A 19,783-nucleotide genomic window follows, 5' to 3' on the forward strand; every position below is an offset into this window, starting at 1 on the left:
AAAGTCCTAACCCTCACATAGCCCCATCGCCAGTCCCCTCTCTACATACACAACCCAACATTCTAACTCAGCACCATGCTCTGAGCTTTGGCTTTTAGATTGTGGACCTCTCAGGAAAGGGAATGTCTTTGCATCTTGTACAGCATCTGGTGCACTGATGGTCCTGGCACTGTCAGTACTTTATTTTATTATTATTTAATTTCTGTTAAGCAGGGGCAACTTTAGACATTTCGCTCCCTCAAGCACAGCGGCATGCCGCGGGGGGGTGCTCTCCCAGTCGCCAGGAGGGCAGCAGGCAGCTCTGGTGGACTTCCCGCAGGCGTGCCTGCAGAGGGTCCGCTGGTTCCATGGTCTGCAGGTCTGACAGCTTTGCTGGACCTCCTGCAGGCACGCCTGCGGGAGGTCCACTGGAGCCGCCTGCTGCCCTCCCGGCAACTGGCAGAACGCCCCCCCGTGGCATGTCGCCCCAAGCACACGCTTGGCGTGCTGGGGCCTGGAGCCGCCCCTGCTGTTAAGACACAGATTAGAAACTTGATCAGGTTCCACTTGGCAACAATGACACTTAACCCCTTTCCTACCACCAGATGCATTAAGAAACATAATCTACAAGTGTTTAAAGTTCGTAAGCACCAAGTGGAGAGGACTTCACAGGGGCTAGAGCAGGTGTTCTCAAACTGGTGGTCAGGACCCCTCAGGGGGTCACAAAGTTATTACATGGGGGGGTCACAAGCTGTCAGGCTCCACCCCAATCCCTGCTTTGCATCCAGCATTTATAATGGTGTTAAATATATAAAAATATTTATAATTTATAAGGGGCTGGTTGCGCTCAAAAAGGCTTGCTATTTGAAAGAGTCACCAGTACAAAACTTTGAGAACCACTGGGCTAGAGATCATGGCATCTGGGTTTGTTTTTAGTGCACCTTTCATTAGGCTGCCGGGCATCATGTATAAGTTCTCATTCTCTACTTTTGCTTCCCAAAAATCATGTGTTGGCTGGAGCTTTCATGTCTTTGTGAGACTGCCAGCAGCAGGGTTCCCCAATCATGTTACTTATGACAAAATTATCAGTTCTAACAATTTCCATACGCAATTAGCTTTTGCATTAGCGCATTTATGTTGCATGATCATGTATTGAAAATCCCTCCTACAGGAGATCTCAAGCTGTGTGCTACAGAACATTCCAGGTGGACAGGCGAAACTGCTTCTGTCACACCTATAAAATGTTTCAACCTTTACACATGGTATTGGTAAGGCTGAAACAAAATATTTGCAGAATATTTTATTTTTCTAACCAAATTCTGAGATTGACTTTTTGGCCCAATTGTGGTTGCAATGAAGTTTCAAAATCTTGGAATTTTCTGTAAATATTTTGTTTCAACCTTATCAAAACACTTTTATATCCTCTTTATTATTTGGACTTTTGTAGTATGTAAAAAGTCAAAATGTTTTAAATGCATATATTATAAAAGTCTACACGACAAAGTGGAAACACTTTGTCTTGACCTCTTGATAATTTCCTCGTCTAAATTTTGATTTCATAGTATAATAGAAAACTGTGTTGAGCAATTTTCAACCAGGTCTAATCTAACGAACATAAAGCCTTGTGCCCAGGGAGAAATATATAAAGCAAGGACACAGAATGAGGGGATTTGGCTAGTTGGCTGGGTATTTCCATTTTGTCTCTTTAATCCTGCCCTAGAATACTTTATGTTCCCAAATGTGTTGGTTGCCAGAGGGCAGCTGTGGAATTGGGAAGGTAGATAGCCATTAAGAGACTCTTTAATTTAGTAGACAAAGGCATAATCAGATATTCATTGGAAGCTGAAGTTAGAAAAATTCAAAGTAGAAATAAAAGGTAATTTTTAATAGTAACAAATAACCCTAGACTGGGTTACCAATGAATGTGGCTGATTTATCTTCACCTGGACTCTTTCAATCAAACTTGGATGTTTTATCAGAAGAGTAACTTTAGGTTGAGCCAGAGATCAGGCTTGATAGCATTCACTTACGTATGGTAGCGATGAAAAATAATTCCCCCCACTAAAGGAATTACAAAGTGAAATACTATGGCCTGTGTCATGCATGATGACAAACTACACCATAGTGGTCCCTTCTGGTGTTAAAATCTGTGACAGTAGGAAAAAGTTAAACAACTGCTCTGCTATATGGGAATGGATACACATGCTTGGTACAGCAAGAGAAGGCTACTGGAGGAGCCTCATACTTTGAATACACTGATTGCAAAATTAGAATTTTAATTCCACAGCCAGAGTAGAGGAGGAGTCCAATAAAAGAGGCTTGCTGGCTAGATTGCTTTATAGACTATGTGACAAAGCACCGAGCCTGTATTGGTGGGTCCCACACTTCCAGGCAGAGTTAGTGGACTCAGAAGCTCACTAAGGCCCTCACTGTGACTTCCCTTTCTCAGTACAGTGACAACATCACAGCTTATTGAGTTACTTTCACCACAGGGCAGTATGGGAGGTGGGAAGGTGGAATACCCCCAGTTTCCTTTGCTCCTTAGAACTCAGTACATGCAGTTCAGCCTCCTGCCTGGACCAAAGTCCTGGTTCCCCTCTCCAGGGGATCTCTGTAGAGCATAGGGGAAGCAGGGGGGAACCTGGGACCACCCTCTACTCCAGGTTCCAGCCCAGGGATCCTAATGGTGGCAGCTGTTAGCAGCTTCCCCTTCACTACAGACACTGCTTCGATTCCCTGGACTACTTCCCCATGATTCCCATTTCCCAGATTCACCCTTACCTCAGGCTTCAGCAACATTTCCTCTCCTCCAGCTCCTTTCACCTGGGCTTCCTTGAGGGAACTAGACAGAGAGCCCTTAAGCAGTATGAGTAGGACCTTGATTAGTTCCAGCTGTCTCCATTAGCTTAACTGAACCTTTGCCAATTAATTGGAGTCAGGTGCCTGCACTGATCTAATGACCTTAACTGGTTTAATTGGTTTTAGGTGCCTTGACTGGCCTGGAGTAGCCCTTATTTGGCTTCCTTCTGTGGTTACTCTCCCTGCTTTCCCCTCTGACCTAGAGAGCAGTGGGAGGTTGCTAGTACTGCTAGGCCCAGGGCCCTTGCTGCTGTTGCTCCAGCTACTCCCTCTGCTACCTAGTTGCTGGCTGGTGGAGACCTCTCCCCCCTGCAGTCCTTGATTGCTCCTGCTGCAGCCCATTGGGGGGGCTCCTGGCCCACTCCCCAGGAGAGGGGAGTGAGGGGCCCCAGCTGTTGCTGCTGTTGTGGAGACGATCACTGCTAACACGTGGGAAGGGTCCCTCCTGCCTGGCCACTGGACTGCCTGCTAGAGCCACTGCTGCTGTGCTTGCTGCCTGGGAGCTGCTGGAGCCTTAAGGTAGAGCAGAAAAGGATCATTCACCGCTGGAGGAGCGCACAGAGCATCTGCAGACCACCGTGGAGGGGGCTTTCAAAGACTGAGTAACTTTCCAACCCTAAGCGGTTGGTCCTGTCAGCGTATGCCGAAGACGTACTCCTCATGGTCCAGGACCCGGGCGACCCGGTGCAGGTGGAGGCATGCCAGGCCATCTACTCGGCAGCCTCCTCTGCCCAGGTCAGCTGGGTCAAGAACTCTGGCCTGGTGGTCGGGGATGGGGGACAGGTTAGTTCCCTCCCACCTGCGCTTCAAGCCATCCAATGGAGCGCAGGTCTGCTGTTCTATCTCAGCATTTACCTTTTCGCCATACATCCGTCTCCGCTGGAGAACTGGCAAGGTTTAGAGGGCAGGGTGACAAAGTCTCTCCGGAGATGGACTGGACTGCTTTGGTGCCTCTCCCTGTGAGGGAGGGCACTGGTGCTCAACCAGATAGTCTTGTCCATGCTCTGGCACTGGCTCAACACCCTGATCCAAGCCCCAGGTTTCCTTGCTGATTTCCAGAGGCTGGTTCTGGGGTTCCTTTGGGCAGGACTGCACTGGGTCTCTGCAGGGGTTCTCCACCTACTCCTGGAGGAGGGAGGACAGGGCTTGAAGTGCCTGCACACTCAGGTCCATGTCTTCTGCCTCCAGGCCCTGCAGAGGCTCCTTTTTGGTGCAGGTAGTCTGGTGTGGAGCATGTTGGCTCTGAGAGCTCTGATATGACCGGCAGCTCTTTTTTCTTCACCAAAGGGGTCTTCCATGAGACCTCTCAGAGCTCCTGGTCTTCTACCAGGATTTCTTCCGGACCTGGAAGCTCTTTTCGGCGACCAGGTCCGTGGCGGCCACCGAGGGGGTGGATCTCCTTGCTGAGCCTCTGCTACACAACCCCCAACTCTGTGTGCAGGTGATGGAATCCCACTCGGTGCAACAGAGGTTGGTCCTGACAGAAATCATCAGAGTCAGAGACCTCCTGGACTATGACTGAGGAGACTGGGGCTCTCTGGCCCTCATACTCCCCGGCGCGTACTTCAGGAGATGAGAGCCGCTTTACCACCCGCTGCTTGGGCCTTCCTTAACCGAGTCCTGCGAGAGGGTGCCCCACACCCACCCTGAACTCCAGGCCCTCTGGACCTTTTCGTCGAGCCCCTGCCCTGGGGACCCACCCGGCCACCCAACCACTTCACCATGAGCCAGCTACATGAATTGCAGCCAGCTCACTTCTGGACCGCACCAAGGAAACATCTGTACACACTCATGTTCCACACCCTTCATGTCCTCACCCTCGCGTCCTGGCCTGATGCAAAGTGGCAAGACCTCGTACCACCTCTGGAGGGTGCGGCACCCTGGTGGGCCAGCCTATACTCCACCCTGGTCCTGAGGCCCACTGGGGATATCAGTTGGCGGCTCCTTCACAGGGCCATGAGCACAGGTGTGTTCTTGGCGCAGTTCACACCCATCCCAGACACCTGCCCCTTCTGCGGCATGAGGGAGACCCTGGTGCACATGTACCTGGAGTGCGGCAGGTTGCAGCCCCTATTCCAGTTCCTCCAGAACCTTCTGCTGTGGTTTTGGCTGCACTTCTCCCCACACTTGTTCATCTTTGCACACCTCATCCATGGCCCCACTAAGTCGCGAGACCTTCTCGTCAACCTCCTCCTGGCACTAGCCAAAGTAGCCATTTACTCCACCAGGAAGAGGATGGTAGACGAGGGGGTGCTCTGTAACTGTGGGGCCTACTTCCACTCCTACCTGGTCTCACATATCCGGGCAGAGTTCCTCTGGGCGGCATCCGCTGGCTCCCTTGACGCCTTTGAGGAGCAGTGGGCGCTGTCCGGGGTTCTCTGCTCGGTGTCCCTGTCCAGTTCCCTTTGTTTAGCCCTGTGACCTCACTCCTGTCCCTGTTATATCTTTAGTTGTAATTATTTGGTATCATGGACCTGTAGATCCTCCCCTTAGGCTGGGGCGAGGTCCTTTAGCAGTCCACTTCCTGGATACCAAGAGGACTACTCTTTCATAGCCTTCCTGACTGAGTCCGTCACAACGGGAAGATGTGTGCAGAGGTATCTCTTGCTGTGAGAATGATGCTTACTGGCCTATTTGAACAATTTGGTGTCTTAATCATTACAGCTCAAGTGTATAAACATCTTTGAATTGTGCTATCAAAAGAGGTAGAATGTATTTCTCCACCCACCCTCTCCTGTAGAAGGTCATATAGCTATTTGGCCTCATGTCCTTAGAATGACCTTCCAACTAAAACTGCTTACAGATTTCTGCTGTTATCTTTCCAACCGTTCAAAATTTAGTTTCCCAAATTAACCAGCTCCCTGCCCTTACCCTTGGTTCCTGACAGATTTTTATCATTTAATGAAGCTTGATTCATATATTTTAAAGTTTTAGCCTTTATTTTTAAATTTTAAACTTCTTTGGACAGTGCACATACGATTGCACAGCAAGGCTGTGCTACGCTTACAAACCGGCTAAAATTTCCAAACAGTCATTGATTGCATCACTAAATCACTGCACTGTTGTTTATGGAAACACAACATTGACTCCATGGTCTGGATTTCAAGATTATTATTGATAGAAATTAATTATTTGCATTTTGGCTGTCTCCAAAAACCTGAGTCAGGATCAGAGACCCCCAATGTTCCACATGATATTCAAATGCCAAGCGGGGCTTGGGGGGAAGTGTACTGTTAATTTTTTTTTTTCCTTGGGAAGGCTCACATAGTACAGTGCTAGGTGCTGATATTGAAAACCTGGATGGATAGGTAACATGGAGATAATAGACTTACCAACATGGGGGTGGTGAAGAGTAGTTAGTTAACATTTGTAGTGCATATAGAAAACATATGAAAGGCTATTTTTAATAGATAGTGCTTTATTATTTTAGCTTACACACCTCAAGGAAGTCCTAAAGATGTGTCTGTGTTGAATCTGGAAAAGTGTCTGGACTTTATGAAGAGAAAGAAGATAGTGGTGCTTGGCACTTGTAGTTCTTTAGTGCTGTATTTTCAAAGTTCTCTACAATAATTAGTTAATTGTCCCAACAACTTTGTTAGGTGGGGGCAGGAAGTAGTAATATCCTTTTACAGAAGGGGAAACTAAGGCCTGGAAAGAGGATGTAACTTGCCCAAAGCCACACCCTGTGAGTTGATGGCAGAAACGGTATTAGAATAAATGACTCTAACACACTATATAATTTAAAAAATCCCTACTAGACATATTCAAACCTAGCCCCCAGATCCTTTAGATACAGTTGGAGTCTCTCCCACCACAGTAAGTGTACACTGACAGAGCCTATGTGTGGCAAATGTTACAGGTAATGTATCAACAACTAAAACATCATCAGCAATTCCCACAGTGTTTTTCAGGTTCCCCTCTTGTTATGGATGCTGCATTTTGCAGGGTTGTGTGGCAAGGCAGACCTTTTTGGCTGCCTATGCTGCATAGGTTGCTTTTATCTGAGGTTTATGATTGAACTAGTGATATGTTAATTGGGCCAAATTCAGAGCTGATTATAAATGGAGGTGTATGTTACATGGTAGTAATCTAGAATAATTTACAAGACCAGGGTTGGAAAATAGATGGTGCAGCAGAGAAAGCAACTAACTGGAAAGCATTAGACCAAGTGAAGTCATCATTTCTTTGTCTTAAATATCTTTACTCAGTAGTTGCTTTCCCAGCTAGGCAACTCACTTGGCCTGCAAATTATATCTGTGTACTAATGGAAGTAACATGCAATATCATGTCAATCTCTTCAGAGTTTGACCCAATGTGTTTACTTGCAGAAAAAAAGAGAAGAGACTTTTTAAAAATGATATACCATTGAGCCAGAGAATTCAGCTTTGGGTGATGTTCAAATCGTCCCTTTTGTGCAGTGGGCAGGCAAAGTGAAACCACTGTGCCACATGTCTCTGTTGGATAGTGCTTTGAAGTCTGCTGTTAACAAAGGGAAGGGACATGGGCAGAATGCACTGCTTAGCAATAAAACACATCAATACACTCAACATAACCACATCAATAAACAGTAATTAAATCTATAGCTCTAGCTTTACAGTTCTTCTGCCTATGAATCCCCCTAGGATAGCCTAAAAGTCCTCTGTACATCTAATCAATCCAACAAGGCCTTTGCACTGTTATCATCCAAAAAGGAAAAATATATTGCTTTGTGTCGTAGGAGATTTTTATTTTGGCTGGCTATGTAAGAGGTGTCAGCATTCCTCTTGCTAAAAGGCTGTGTGAGGGGAAGCATCTCCTGGCACTCTGTTTGCATGTGTTTGCTCCCAAATCCAGGAAATGACTAAGTTGATTAAAATAGAGAATTCGTGGAGCTGAGATGGCAAGAATAACAATTATAGTTTACAGACATATCTGCTTCATAGCCGAGTATCTCAAACACTAACTAGGCCTTACCACATTCTTTTGAGGTAAGTATTATTCCTATAAGCCAAGACAGCGGTTAAGCCCAAAGTGGATATATCTACACTGCAATTAGACACCTGTGGCTTGCCCATGCCAGCTGACTCGGGCCTGAAGGGCTGTTTAATTGTAATGTAGACTTCTGAGCTTGGGCTGGAGCTTGGGAGTGTCCTAGGGCTCAGGCTCAGGCTGCAGCCCAAGCCCAGATGTCTACACTGCAGTTCAACAGCCCCACAGTCCAAGCCCCACAAGCCCGAGTCAGCTGGTATGGGCCAGCTGCAGGTGTCTAACTGCAGTGTAGACATATCCTGGAGTTTCCACAGTGGCCTCTGCTTTTGGATATCTCAATTTCTAGGTGCTTAGCTTGAGCCACCTAGCCAGTAGCTAGGAATGGAAAATCAGAAGCTAAACTTTTTTTTTTTTTTAATTTGGCTTTAAGTGACTTATTAGCAGAGCCAGCGACAGAATCATCAACACAGCAGTTCAAAAGGCAGGAAAGGATTCTCAATCTAGTTGAAACTAAACTGGAAAGTTAAGGAATCAGAATGGAATGACTCACAGAGTTCTAACCCCCCAACTCATGCAATGACAACCATGTGAGATTCAGTTCTACCTGTCACCTCAGACACTGCAGTCACTTATACCACAGTGAGGCAGCACTTAGGGAAGGCTACTATATCTTGAAGTTACCCACACCCTGCTCTTTGCTGGTGATCTCCCATTCAAGTAGTGGGTAAACCTGCCCCTACTGAGCTTGGGAAGTGCCAGAAATTTACAACCCAGTGTATTAGAGTTGTAATCCATTCAGAGCCCCTTTAATTTATAACATTCTAAAGCTCTTAAATCAAAGGTGGGGTGGCGGGAGGACTTTGTCAGACATCTATGAAAATAATTTATATTTTGATCAAAGGTCAGGCAGTAAACCATAAATGGACTATAGCATGTGCTATTGATGAGCTTTGATAAGTACCCATCATTGTATCTAAGCACAGCTGATATTCATAGATATAAATTCAGAAGGTTAAAAAAATTCAATACAAATGTTGTATATGCCAGTGGCAAATGGGCTGTTTAAAAGCAAATAATTCCCCATGGTTTATCAAGTATTCATAGTGGATACAGCACAAAAGAACCAAGAAAGTACATATACCACAAAGCAAATCAGCACATTACAGGATTTTTCCAAGGGGCAAGTGGCTTTCTTGTAATAGGCAAGGTCTATGGTGATGAGATGGACTTTTAGCATAAACATGCATCACTGTGACATAAATGGTAGAGATGGATATTCGAGAAGGCTGAGCAGATTCTTCTGGCTTTTTCCTCCCCCTAAATTTTTTCCAATATATAGTTTTTCTCCCTAGTGTTTATTATCTAGAGCCACCTTTGCTTCTCGGCTTCCCAAAGCCAAAGTATGATCCAGCAGCTTGCAAGTGCAGTATAGCTATAGAAAGAGGTTGGTGGTATAGACCACAGGAGTCACCATTCTCTCTATTCCTCGCAGGCTTGCAGATACAGTAGTAAAAACACACACCTGAAAATCAATACTGTTGCATGATGCATAAGGGGACCATCCTCCAGGCCACTGAGCTCTCGCAGGCTGAAACCATGCATGGTAGCTCTGAGGACTGTGAAGGTTGTAGGAAGACATGCCTGAAAGAATTGTGTTCATAATAAAGTGAACGATGCACATGGCTGTACAGAACAAGCATCTGAGGGTTAAAATCTTTTGAACCAGATTAATATGGGAAGGAGGGGAATCATTTGTCCAGAAAAATAACACCCCAGAGTTTAGGATTAACAGGTTGAGAAGTCCTACTAAATTTTCTCTAGTTCTCCAGTGCTATATGCACCCTTGGGTCCCAAGTGATGGGACTGCTTCTGCTTCCCTTGGGAGTCTATTTCCCCTAATACACCTCACTGGCAGTTTCAACAGAATAGATTTCACTCAAGATTTACAGCGTAGTCTCCCCTGAGATCATGTCTAAAATAGTCATCTACAACAGGATGCTCCCCCCACCAAACAGTGACATGTCCCTTCATTCCAGGACTATAGCACATTTTAATGGCTTTTGTCCATGAGCCCAGCTTTCAGACAATGTGACTCCCTAGCTTTGCTGTTAGGTATAGCTGTAGTTCATCCCAAGTGTTCCCACGCTATCATGGCCTGTTGTAACACTGAGTCTTACTTACAGCACCCTGTTTACAAGTGCATCACGTATGGTTTCTGCATCATCACCGATAGCATGCGCCACTACACTTACAATACACTGTCTTAGTCTGTGTGATCAGGTTTCACTGTAATGGCTGGCCCCAGTGAATATACAACTAACTACCTTTTGACAGCTGCAGGCGGTGTCTTCCAGCTCTGGTAGTCGGAAATGTGTGTCTTCTGGAGCTGCAGAGCCTGGGTTTGATCCTCTACTGATACAGTCACTATTCTCTTTACCCAGCTAGGGAAGATTTTCCTGATAGCATCTCACACCAATTCATGCTGAAGCCTCCTAGATAAATTCATGCTCACTTCTGTGTGTGTGCAATTTCCATATCATGTTTATTCAGAATAGGTTGTTTTGCTTCTCTCCGTCCTGCGGGTTTAACCCATCTTATGAAATTCAAATGCCCTCAACTCAAATGCTCTCTTGTAGCACTTCTCTTTTCTTCTTCCTCCCAACTCCTGCTGTCTTCATGTGCCTCATTAGTCCTGAAAAGAGATGCTGAGAGGAACAGATGAAACACCATCTTTGCCCCGTCTATGGAATGACACAGTCTTCTTCTGGAACCTGTTCTAGTGTTTTGCACAATGCTTCTGAACAAAAACACACCATCACTCAATGCTCTTTACCACAAAACCTGTTTCTAATTCCACACACAAAAATCAGACTGTACCACTGGGCTAAACATTTAATGCAGACAGCATTAAGGAGATATGAATTTCCCCATCAGCTCAGCAATTTTCAGTGACTTATTGAAGGAAGCTACTGTTTTAGGAAATCTTTTATCTGTCAGTTAATGCCTAATGCGCTGCCCTCTTGTATAGAGCTTTGCTATCACAAATTGAGATAATGATGAAAATTCCTGCCTGTGTAGCTAGTGATCCTTGGTGCTGCTCATAGCTTCTTTCATGCAAGAATTGCAAGTCTTTTATGGATAGGATTTTTAATTTGAGTTCCTAACTCCCTTAGCTCTTTTTAAAAAATCCCAGCCTAGACACATTAACGAATTAGGCTTCATAACCCCCAACTCCTCAGGAGATAGATAGGTATGTTTAATGACAGGAAACTGAGTCCCATAGTGATTAAAACTGACTTGCAAAGTTAAACAAATTGGGGTTTTGTCCTCTTTTTCATCCTTTCTGGATCAGACTGTGATCCTGTGGAAATAATAGTATATGTATATGGCCACGTCATTAAAGTCCATGCAGCCTTAACTGTGCCCCCTTCTGCATACACATTACAATGCAATCTTAACTCTGGCATATTTTTACTCCAGTACTTCATGTTACAGCCTTAATGCTCTTTTAATGCATTTTAATAGAATGCATAATAAAGGATGAAAAGAGGGGTAGTTAGTTTGGACAGTAGAACAAACCTGTTTTTCTTTTGAGTTAGTTCAACCTCAAACTTCACTTTCTTCTATGGTGTACTACCTCATAGGAGGTTAAGCTTCAGGTCCCCATTCTCCACCATGAGCCAGGATCCATGGGAGGGCCACTTTTCCAGTAATGAACTATGGTCTCCCGGATGACCAAGCTGCAATGGTGCATCATGGGACTCATATAAATGCAGGTTTATTGTGGGAGAGGTAGTCCAAGTAGGGAGCCTGGCATCAGGCTCCTGAACTACAACTCTGTGGATGGAAATTCAATTTGTGCTCTGCTGTAGTTGCAGGCACATGTTAGTGGATTGTGTGCTTATTACTTTTCATGAAATGTAGAGTGTAGATTGAACTTCTCAGATAAGTCACCCAAACTACCTTAACTCTGCCCTGTGGTGAAGCCTGAAAGAATCAGAAATGCATACTAACTTACCCATCCATAAGGTTTTTGTGGTCATGGTTTCAAACAAACTAGAATGCCTCAATCCTAATAATATGTTGGTTGTGTTTACACGTATGAATGTAAATACACATAAGTAAAAGGACTTCATAGGTTTTCACTTCGACAAATAGCATACTGAAGGCAATCATTCTCCATGGTTCAAGTAGGCACAATCTTGCCAGGGGCTGAGCGCACTCAGCTTCTCATAGAAGGTGCTTAGCATCTTACAGGATACAACTCTCCAATTCCATAATGCAGCCTGTTATCCAAGTGTCATGAGACACAGTGCTAACATGTCCCTATAGGTAAACCTAATACACCCAGATCATTAAATCTGAGTGCTTACCTGAAAAGAAAAAGGGTCAGTGGGTTAACACAGCAGCACATTTAACTTTGGAGATATGTACTGATGGAGTGGGAAAATGCCAGATCTGGTGTTCTATGGTGCACATTTAGGAATCTTGACATGAAAGGAAGGGAAAGTGGCAGGCTGGTATCACTATGGAAGCAGATGTAATGTAGTTCAGGCGCCCTGTCTAAGTGCAATACATAAGTTTTCTTTTAACTCTAATGTTCTTGAGTGGCAATATGCACTCAAATCACTGCTATGTGCCTGCAACCTTAACTTCACCTTACAAGTTTTTTGTGTGGGTTATTTATTATTTAGTGTCATGGATGCCCATAGGACTTCTGTAACGTGGGGATATGATTACACTCGCTAATAAAAATAATGGGTAGAAATAAATCTGTCACTGAAGCTAAAAATATTGACCATTACTACAAATTACTTGTGGTAGGGACTAAATTATTTTACTGCTATTAGACATTTCAATTGCCACCATCATACAAAGTACATGCTTCCTCTTTGGCTGCATTGGATGCTAGATGGAGTGATTGAAGGAAACAGGGAAGTGAGTCACTGCAGGACAGGGGCTGAGAACTATTGTGGAGTGGTGAATGGGGATGGTAGAGACGATGGGGTTGGGGCAGATGGCTATTGTAATGGGTTCGGGTGCCAGTGATCATGGTGACCACAGATTGCACTAATTTTTCAGCCACTTCACTGCTGGTAGCTGGAATATAGGGGACAGGAAAAATGCACAGTCTTCTCCAATTCACATGTAGCTCTTCACCCAGGGAGTCTGGGGGCAGAATGGTACTTCGGATGAGGAGCATACGTACAGTGTGGCCAGGGGAAGAGCTGTGCTTAGAAGATCCCCTCTGTGGGTAGGTAGCAGGATTTGGCTCTTGGTCTGTTCTTGGATCCTACTGAGTTTTTTTCATTGCCTTCACTAGGAGCAGAAGCAGGGTCATATGAGCAGACAGAAAACCTGAGTCTAGACCCTGATTAGTTAGTAACTTAAAAGTTATAGGGAGAATACAGATCAGGGTGTAGGGAGAATGAATGAACCAGAGGAGAAACATGAGGGCAGGTGTTATGGGACCTCAGACTGATGGGTAAGCAAGAGAAGAGGAAACCACAGCTCTTGTTGGTGGGAGACACAATGCTGTGAGGAGCTGATGGAATGTTCTACCAGAGGGTCAGGCCATCTGTTATTGCCCAGGTTCAGGAACCTGCAGCACTGGAAAAAGGAGCTGGAGTAGATCACGAAAGCAGCCAGGGACAACTTGTTCACTCTTATCCATATTAGATTCAACAGAATGGCCAGCAAGAGGGGAGATGTTGGAAAGCCATAGAACTAAGCTGGAATGAGACCTGAAGCTAAGGATCAGAGCACTGGTGATTTATCCACACAATCTGCTGGTAGATCAGGCTGGTGAAGAAAGAACTTCAAACCAGCAGGGAAGGAGAGGTTTGCACATCAGCCCTTTCACTGCCTGCATGAGCCAGCCTTCACTTGAGTTCCAGGGGAGCCATCTAAACAGGAAGAGGGAGTGTGAAATCATTTATCTGATTAGGTCCCTGAAGGCTTTTGCAAGAAAGAGAAAAGGGATAATGCAATTAACACGAGAAGCAATGTTAGGTGTGATAGAAAAAGTGAGCAAGAAGTATTTCCTAGATGTCTCAACAGAAGAAGTCTGGGAAATAACTAAGCAGGAAGAGATTCTCATGCATGAAAACAATGATTTAGTTGGCATTAGACAGACCTGCTGGGATAAAACACATGACTAGAATACCAACGGAGGAGGAAATGATCAACAGTACAGAAGGAAAAAAAGAACAACAAACCCACGCAGGACAGGAGAAAATGAGGTTCCATAACGTTAGAGCAAGAAGCTGATTCAAAAATATTTTAGGCCAAGTTCATCCCTGGTGTAAATCTACTGACTTCCAATACCAAAGATGAATTAGATGCAATCTACGTTAAGAAGAAAACCAAATCAAAAACAACCTCATTAGAAGAGAGCTCTGCAGTTAAGTGATCCAAGAAGCAGGATCTAATGGGTGGAGCAGCATGACTGTTGTGAGGACACCTGGGTTCTTTTTCAAGTTCTGACGCCGACTCGCTGTGTCATCCAGGCCAAATAATCTCCCCTCTCTCTCTTTGCTTCGGTTGCTCCATCTGCCAAATGGTGTTAATGATACTGGGCAGCTTCACAGGGGGTTGTGAGGATTAGTAAATTAATGTTTGTAAAGTGCTTCCTTTGAGATCCTTATATATCAATAATCATCTAAGTCAGGGGTCCCCAACGTGGTGCCCGTGGGTGCTATGGCACCCACGGGGGCATCTAAATGCGCCCGCATCCTGGCTGGCGGTGGAGCATCCGTTGAAATGCCGCCGAATTTCTGTGGTGTTTTGGTGGCGACGCCTCTCGATGACGACAAGTGACATCATCGAGAAGCGTCACCGCTGAAAAGCTGCAGAAATTCACCAGCAATGCCTCTTGATGATGTCACTTGTCGGCGGCAAGTGGCGTCATCGAGAGGGGTCGCAGCCGAAAAACTGTAGAAATATGGCAGCGATGCCTCTCGATGACGCCACTTGCCGCCGACAAGCGATGTCATCGAGAGGTGTCGCTACCAAAATGCTGCAGAAATTCAGTGGCATTTCGGTGGGTGCTCCACCGCTGCCATGGTCCTTCGTCTGGCGCCCACCAGACGAAAAGGTTGGGAACCACTGATCTAAGTATAACATTTAACCTGACCTCTAACACAGATAGGACATTTTTTAAGATTGTATATAGGCTCAGATCCAAAGACCCCGAACTCAGAGGGCTGAAGGGATTGGGAATGCAAGCATAGATACAGATCTGAATTCCAAATGATCTCAGTAGCTAATGGAAACAGGAATGGTATCGTCAAACAAGAGTCAAATTAGGTCAAAAACTTATCTACCTGAAAAAAGTAACGTATTGCTGTTCTCGTGCTCCAGAATCAAAGCTGTTACTATTTTTTTTTTAAATTAAGTCTCCGGCTAGTAGGACTGTAAAGGTAACCTTCAAAATATGAACCCAATGTCACTGGTGGGATGATGGCTGCTTAAGCATGAAGCTATAACTCTGGGAGAGTTATGAACTGCCCCCATTCAGTTCAACAGGGTGTTGAGCCTAAAGCCTCATGATAATGGTTTATATATGAGCCTTGTTAATGACTTCACTAATGAACAACACATGCAAGGAAGGAAAGGAACAATCATATCTGCTGTGGGTGGCATCTGAACTCCACCAAAGGGAAGCCATGCCTCAAGAGGCCAGGGGGATGTCCAAACCCAACGGAGGGACAACAGAACCTAAGGGACTCAGTGGGGCAGCTCCACTGAAGGGGAACCAAGCCTGTGGATCCCAGCAGAGCAAACTGTCTGTTGTTAAATGTCTCATTTGGGCATCTGAAGTGGACAGAACAAGATACATAGTTAGAGCTTGAGAGGGTACCGCTGCTTTTATATATTTTTCAATCTGACCTCTTCCTTCTAACTGGTGAGCTCTGTTATGGACAGGAAAATAACTATGCAATATACCCCCTTCTTATTCAGTACTTCTGCTCCCTGGGTGTAGTTAGAGTTGTGTCTGTTCACTCTAGTGACACAAGTGATCTGTTATGCTAATTCACTCCTACAGAGCCCAGAACAGCTACAGAAGAGTGAGCTCGGGTTCTTTTCAACCTTATGCTGCATCAGAAAAATTGTGAACTAAGAACCAACTGCAGAATCTTTGTCCCCAGCAAGTCAGAATGCACCCAGCTTGACTCTCAGATCCCAGCTGTGTTAGCAGCATTGGCAGTTTACACTGAAAAAAGTTTGTTTTAGCTGAGTGAATTTGTTATGGACTCAGACACAAAGACAGAACTCCACAAGACTATTTTTACAGATGTCACAGTGTGAAATTTAACTGCACCTTGAAGCAAATACTTTAGCCACTAGGCTGTGCAACCTTTGGTTAACCTCCATGGGAATGTATTGCTGTTATGTTAGCAAAAGATACAGCCTCTGTTGTTCCATAAATGTGACAAAACCCTTGTGCTGACAACAAGAACCCGAAAGGTGGCACATGAGCTGCAAGAAGCAAAAGGCATGTGACGGTGAGATGTGATAGATACCACCTAATAAACTGAACAGATCTAGCGATCAGGCAGGCACCAGTGGAAAGGATACTAACATTAAAATCACCCATAATTCAATTTCTTTTCAATTACTGAGAAATGTATTAGAAGAAACCTAACTGGCAGGGAAATACCCCATCAAAAACATTTTCAGACTTGGTGGAGGACAGCTGCTTTTACAAACCATGGAGGAAATGATAAAGGGTGATAGAATTTTGAACTGAAGGCTACTCACCAGAGAAAAGGGGTGAAGGCATGGGTTTGAAAGTGGAGTGGAACCAGGGATTGAGGTTTGCTTTGCTATGGGGCTCACTGCCAACATCACACATGGCTTGACTTGACAGAATCATCAGTGCTTCCGTGGGATTTGCCAAACCCAAATTAACCTCCAAACCTATTGAGCTTTGCTCATCACTAATGAGAACTCAAGACTGGACCACGTTGCAAAGTGCAGATCCAGATCTGACCTTCCCAACTGTTCAGGGAATGCTTGTATTAAGGGTTTTGGCTCACTCTGTTGCAGAGATGAAGCCAATTGCAAAGTTCAGATGGTTTTTTCAGACACAATGGCTTGATTCTTCCACCACAGAAGGCGAGTAACTCCCACTGACGTCAATGAGAGTTACTCACAGCCTGCTGTTGGAGAATGAGGCCCCACACAATCGGTTCTGACCCATTTCTAATTAGGATGTTACATTTTCAGCAAACCCCGATATCAAGAGAGTGTAAAGTTGCCCTCTAGCTGGAGCTGGGGCCTGGAAAAGACAGGAGTGTATTAAAAACACAGTCCACAAAGCCCAAAGGCTAGCCTTATCAAGAGAACTTAAAAATGCAAGCTAGATTTAAAAAAAAAATCCATTTGGCTGAAGGGAGGATGTGTATAGAATTGCATAGAAAATAAACAGAGATTGATTTGAACAGATAGAAGCCAGCCATCAATGCAGGGAGGGAGGGAAGGAAGGGAAGCAGAATCAAATCACACTCGCTTGGGGGTGAAAAAAAGCCAGAAAGGGCCTTATCAAAACATCCAGAGACAGTGAGAAATCGGAGCGAGTGTCCAAATGAGAAAGAGAGCAGAGGAGAGAGGACACCAGAGTGCTGGTAACTCTTTCAATCACTATTTTTGCTCAGTTTTCTGTGCTCTGAATCACACAATTAATCCTCCTGGAGGGCAATTTTTCAATATCATCCACTGCTTAAGCATTGTACATCATTCCCCAGCCCTAGAAGACCGCATCTTAGGGGTTAATGAAACTTGAGGCAGAGCCCATCCATGCTCTGAAACCAGTCCCCTATCCTCTTTATGGTGCATCTGCTGCTAGGAGAATGCCACAGGACCCCTGCCGACATGAAGTCAGAAGGCTGGTGGTAGGAGGCATAGGGCCTTTGCACCCATCAGCCTGGTCTCCTGCTCATCCTCTTGTATCCATGAAAACCCCGGGGGATCTGTTCTGCATGGGGGCTGACACCTCAACTTCTTCCATGAGGGAGGGGGTGGTTTGAGGGAAAAACTCTGCTTTCCCTGAGCAAGGAATCTGGGGTAAACTCTGTGATATGAATCTGAGTTTTCCTCCTTGTCCATTCCTGTGGGTTTCTCCATAGGTGGCAGCATTTGGGCTTCTATGCCCCAGTTCAGCAAGGTGCCTAACATTAAGCACATGAGTAGTCCCATTGACTTCAATGGGACTATTCATGCAGGTAAATTATCTTTCTGAATTGGAGGCCCTAGTCAGGAGGCAAAGTAAATGCAGGGGGTTTACTATGCTTGATTTCAGCAAGGCATTTGAGCTAATGCCACTCAATACCAAGAAACTCAATGAATGTCAAGTAGATAATATGGATGAGATACTACTGGACTCAGAATGTAATTGGGAGGTTAAGGGGAATGAGAATGACCTATATCAGGACAAAAAGCAGTAGTAGAGAAAAATTAAGTTTATTTTTAAATGAGGATGGGAATGAAATTAGGGATAGCTCAAAAATGGCTGAGAGTCAGAATTTTTTTGGTAAGTGTTGAACAAGAAATATAAAGAAGTTTGAACAGAGAAAGTGAAAAAGACCCCGAAGAATAACTTAAAGGGCAGCTCTGGGATGTACGAAGGTGTACAGATCAGCTGATCTGCATGACATGCATATTAGGACATGAAAGAAAAGTCGTTAACCTCACAGTACCACTGACAATTAATTCTGAAAAACCAGGCAGAACTGAGGCAATAGGGGGAGGCTTAAGAAAAGCAAACATGGTACTAATCTTCTGCAAAGGAAAGAAGAGTGGTCCTGACCGTCACTATCCTTTAAGTTTAATGTCTCTCCATAATAAAATAATAGAAGAAATATTTGGAAAAATCAACAACTAGCTCGAAGAGAATGGAACCATAAGCAATAGGCAGCATGAGTTTATAAAAAACATCTTGCTAGACAAATGCAACTGCTTTTTTAAAAATTATAAACTTCACCCCAAAGCAGGACCATTCTGTGCACTGAATGAGGCAGGGGGAACCTGTGGAAAAAGTAGTGGGTGACCATGCAATTGAAGATTTGTATCATAATGCATACACACAAGAGGGATGAATTAAGGTTGTATAGCCAGGCTTGTGCTGGCATTTCCTAGCTTCCAGGAACCTTGCCTCTCCCTGTCCTGGCGAAGCTTCAGTGGATCCCCACCTCCCTCTAAGGTATAAGGGAAGAAGTGGGATCTGCAGGAGGTTTTGGGTTTTGTACTCAACAATACACCCACTTTATCTAATAATTTCCTCCTCCCTTAGTAGTGTTTCAGAGTCACTCTTGCTGCCCCTCTCCATAGCTGTTTCTCTGCTGAATGGGTGGACTAACATGATTGATTCTGTTTGAGGGTCCTTGGTGTGAATGTGGGTTTTTTTGTTTACATTGCTAGCCTTGACCCATATCTGGAAGCAAAATGCTCTGTACAAATGGCAGTTGGCTGATGCCCTGATCTTTGGTTGGTTTGTGGAGAGCATATCTGGCACTTCAAATCTGGATGGTAACAACACAAGGAAACGCAAGGACTCACACTAAAAATAGCCAGTTGCTATCTCTTCTTCCCATTCTCCCCTCTTGGACAGGAATGCATTTCAGTGGAACATGTCCTCATAAATAATGCACCTGTATGCACACTCTCGGTCTATCATTTGCATTTTCCTCCCTATTGCTATCTCTTCACTCCCTCCACAGCTTGATCTCTTGCTATATGTGTTTTTTTCTTTCCTCTTCCAGAACCAAATTTTCTTCCTTATTTAAAAAACAACATCATTTGAGAGACTGAAGTTGTACATTGGTTATCTGCAAAACAGGCACAAGATTCCTGCGCATTGCACTACCGGTGCGCTACAATCCTGCCCCAAAGGGACCACCTTGAGGGGCGGGAGAAGAGTTCTGTCTCCCTGGCCCATTCAGTCCTTGCCTCACTGTTGGCAGTAGTGGCAGGGAGA

The 19,783-nt window shown here is 44.9% G+C and overlaps 1 pseudogene; it reads left to right on the forward strand.

Annotated features, from left to right (window-relative positions):
* The first annotated feature begins 4,857 nt into the window (after nucleotides 1–4,857).
* LOC116822259 (zona pellucida sperm-binding protein 4-like) overlaps nucleotides 4,858–19,783 on the forward strand; it is a 92,831-nt pseudogene continuing 77,905 nt past the window's right edge.

Source organism: Chelonoidis abingdonii, chromosome 1 (assembly GCF_003597395.2).
Source record: "Chelonoidis abingdonii isolate Lonesome George chromosome 1, CheloAbing_2.0, whole genome shotgun sequence".
Classification (NCBI taxonomy): Eukaryota; Metazoa; Chordata; order Testudines; family Testudinidae; genus Chelonoidis; species Chelonoidis abingdonii.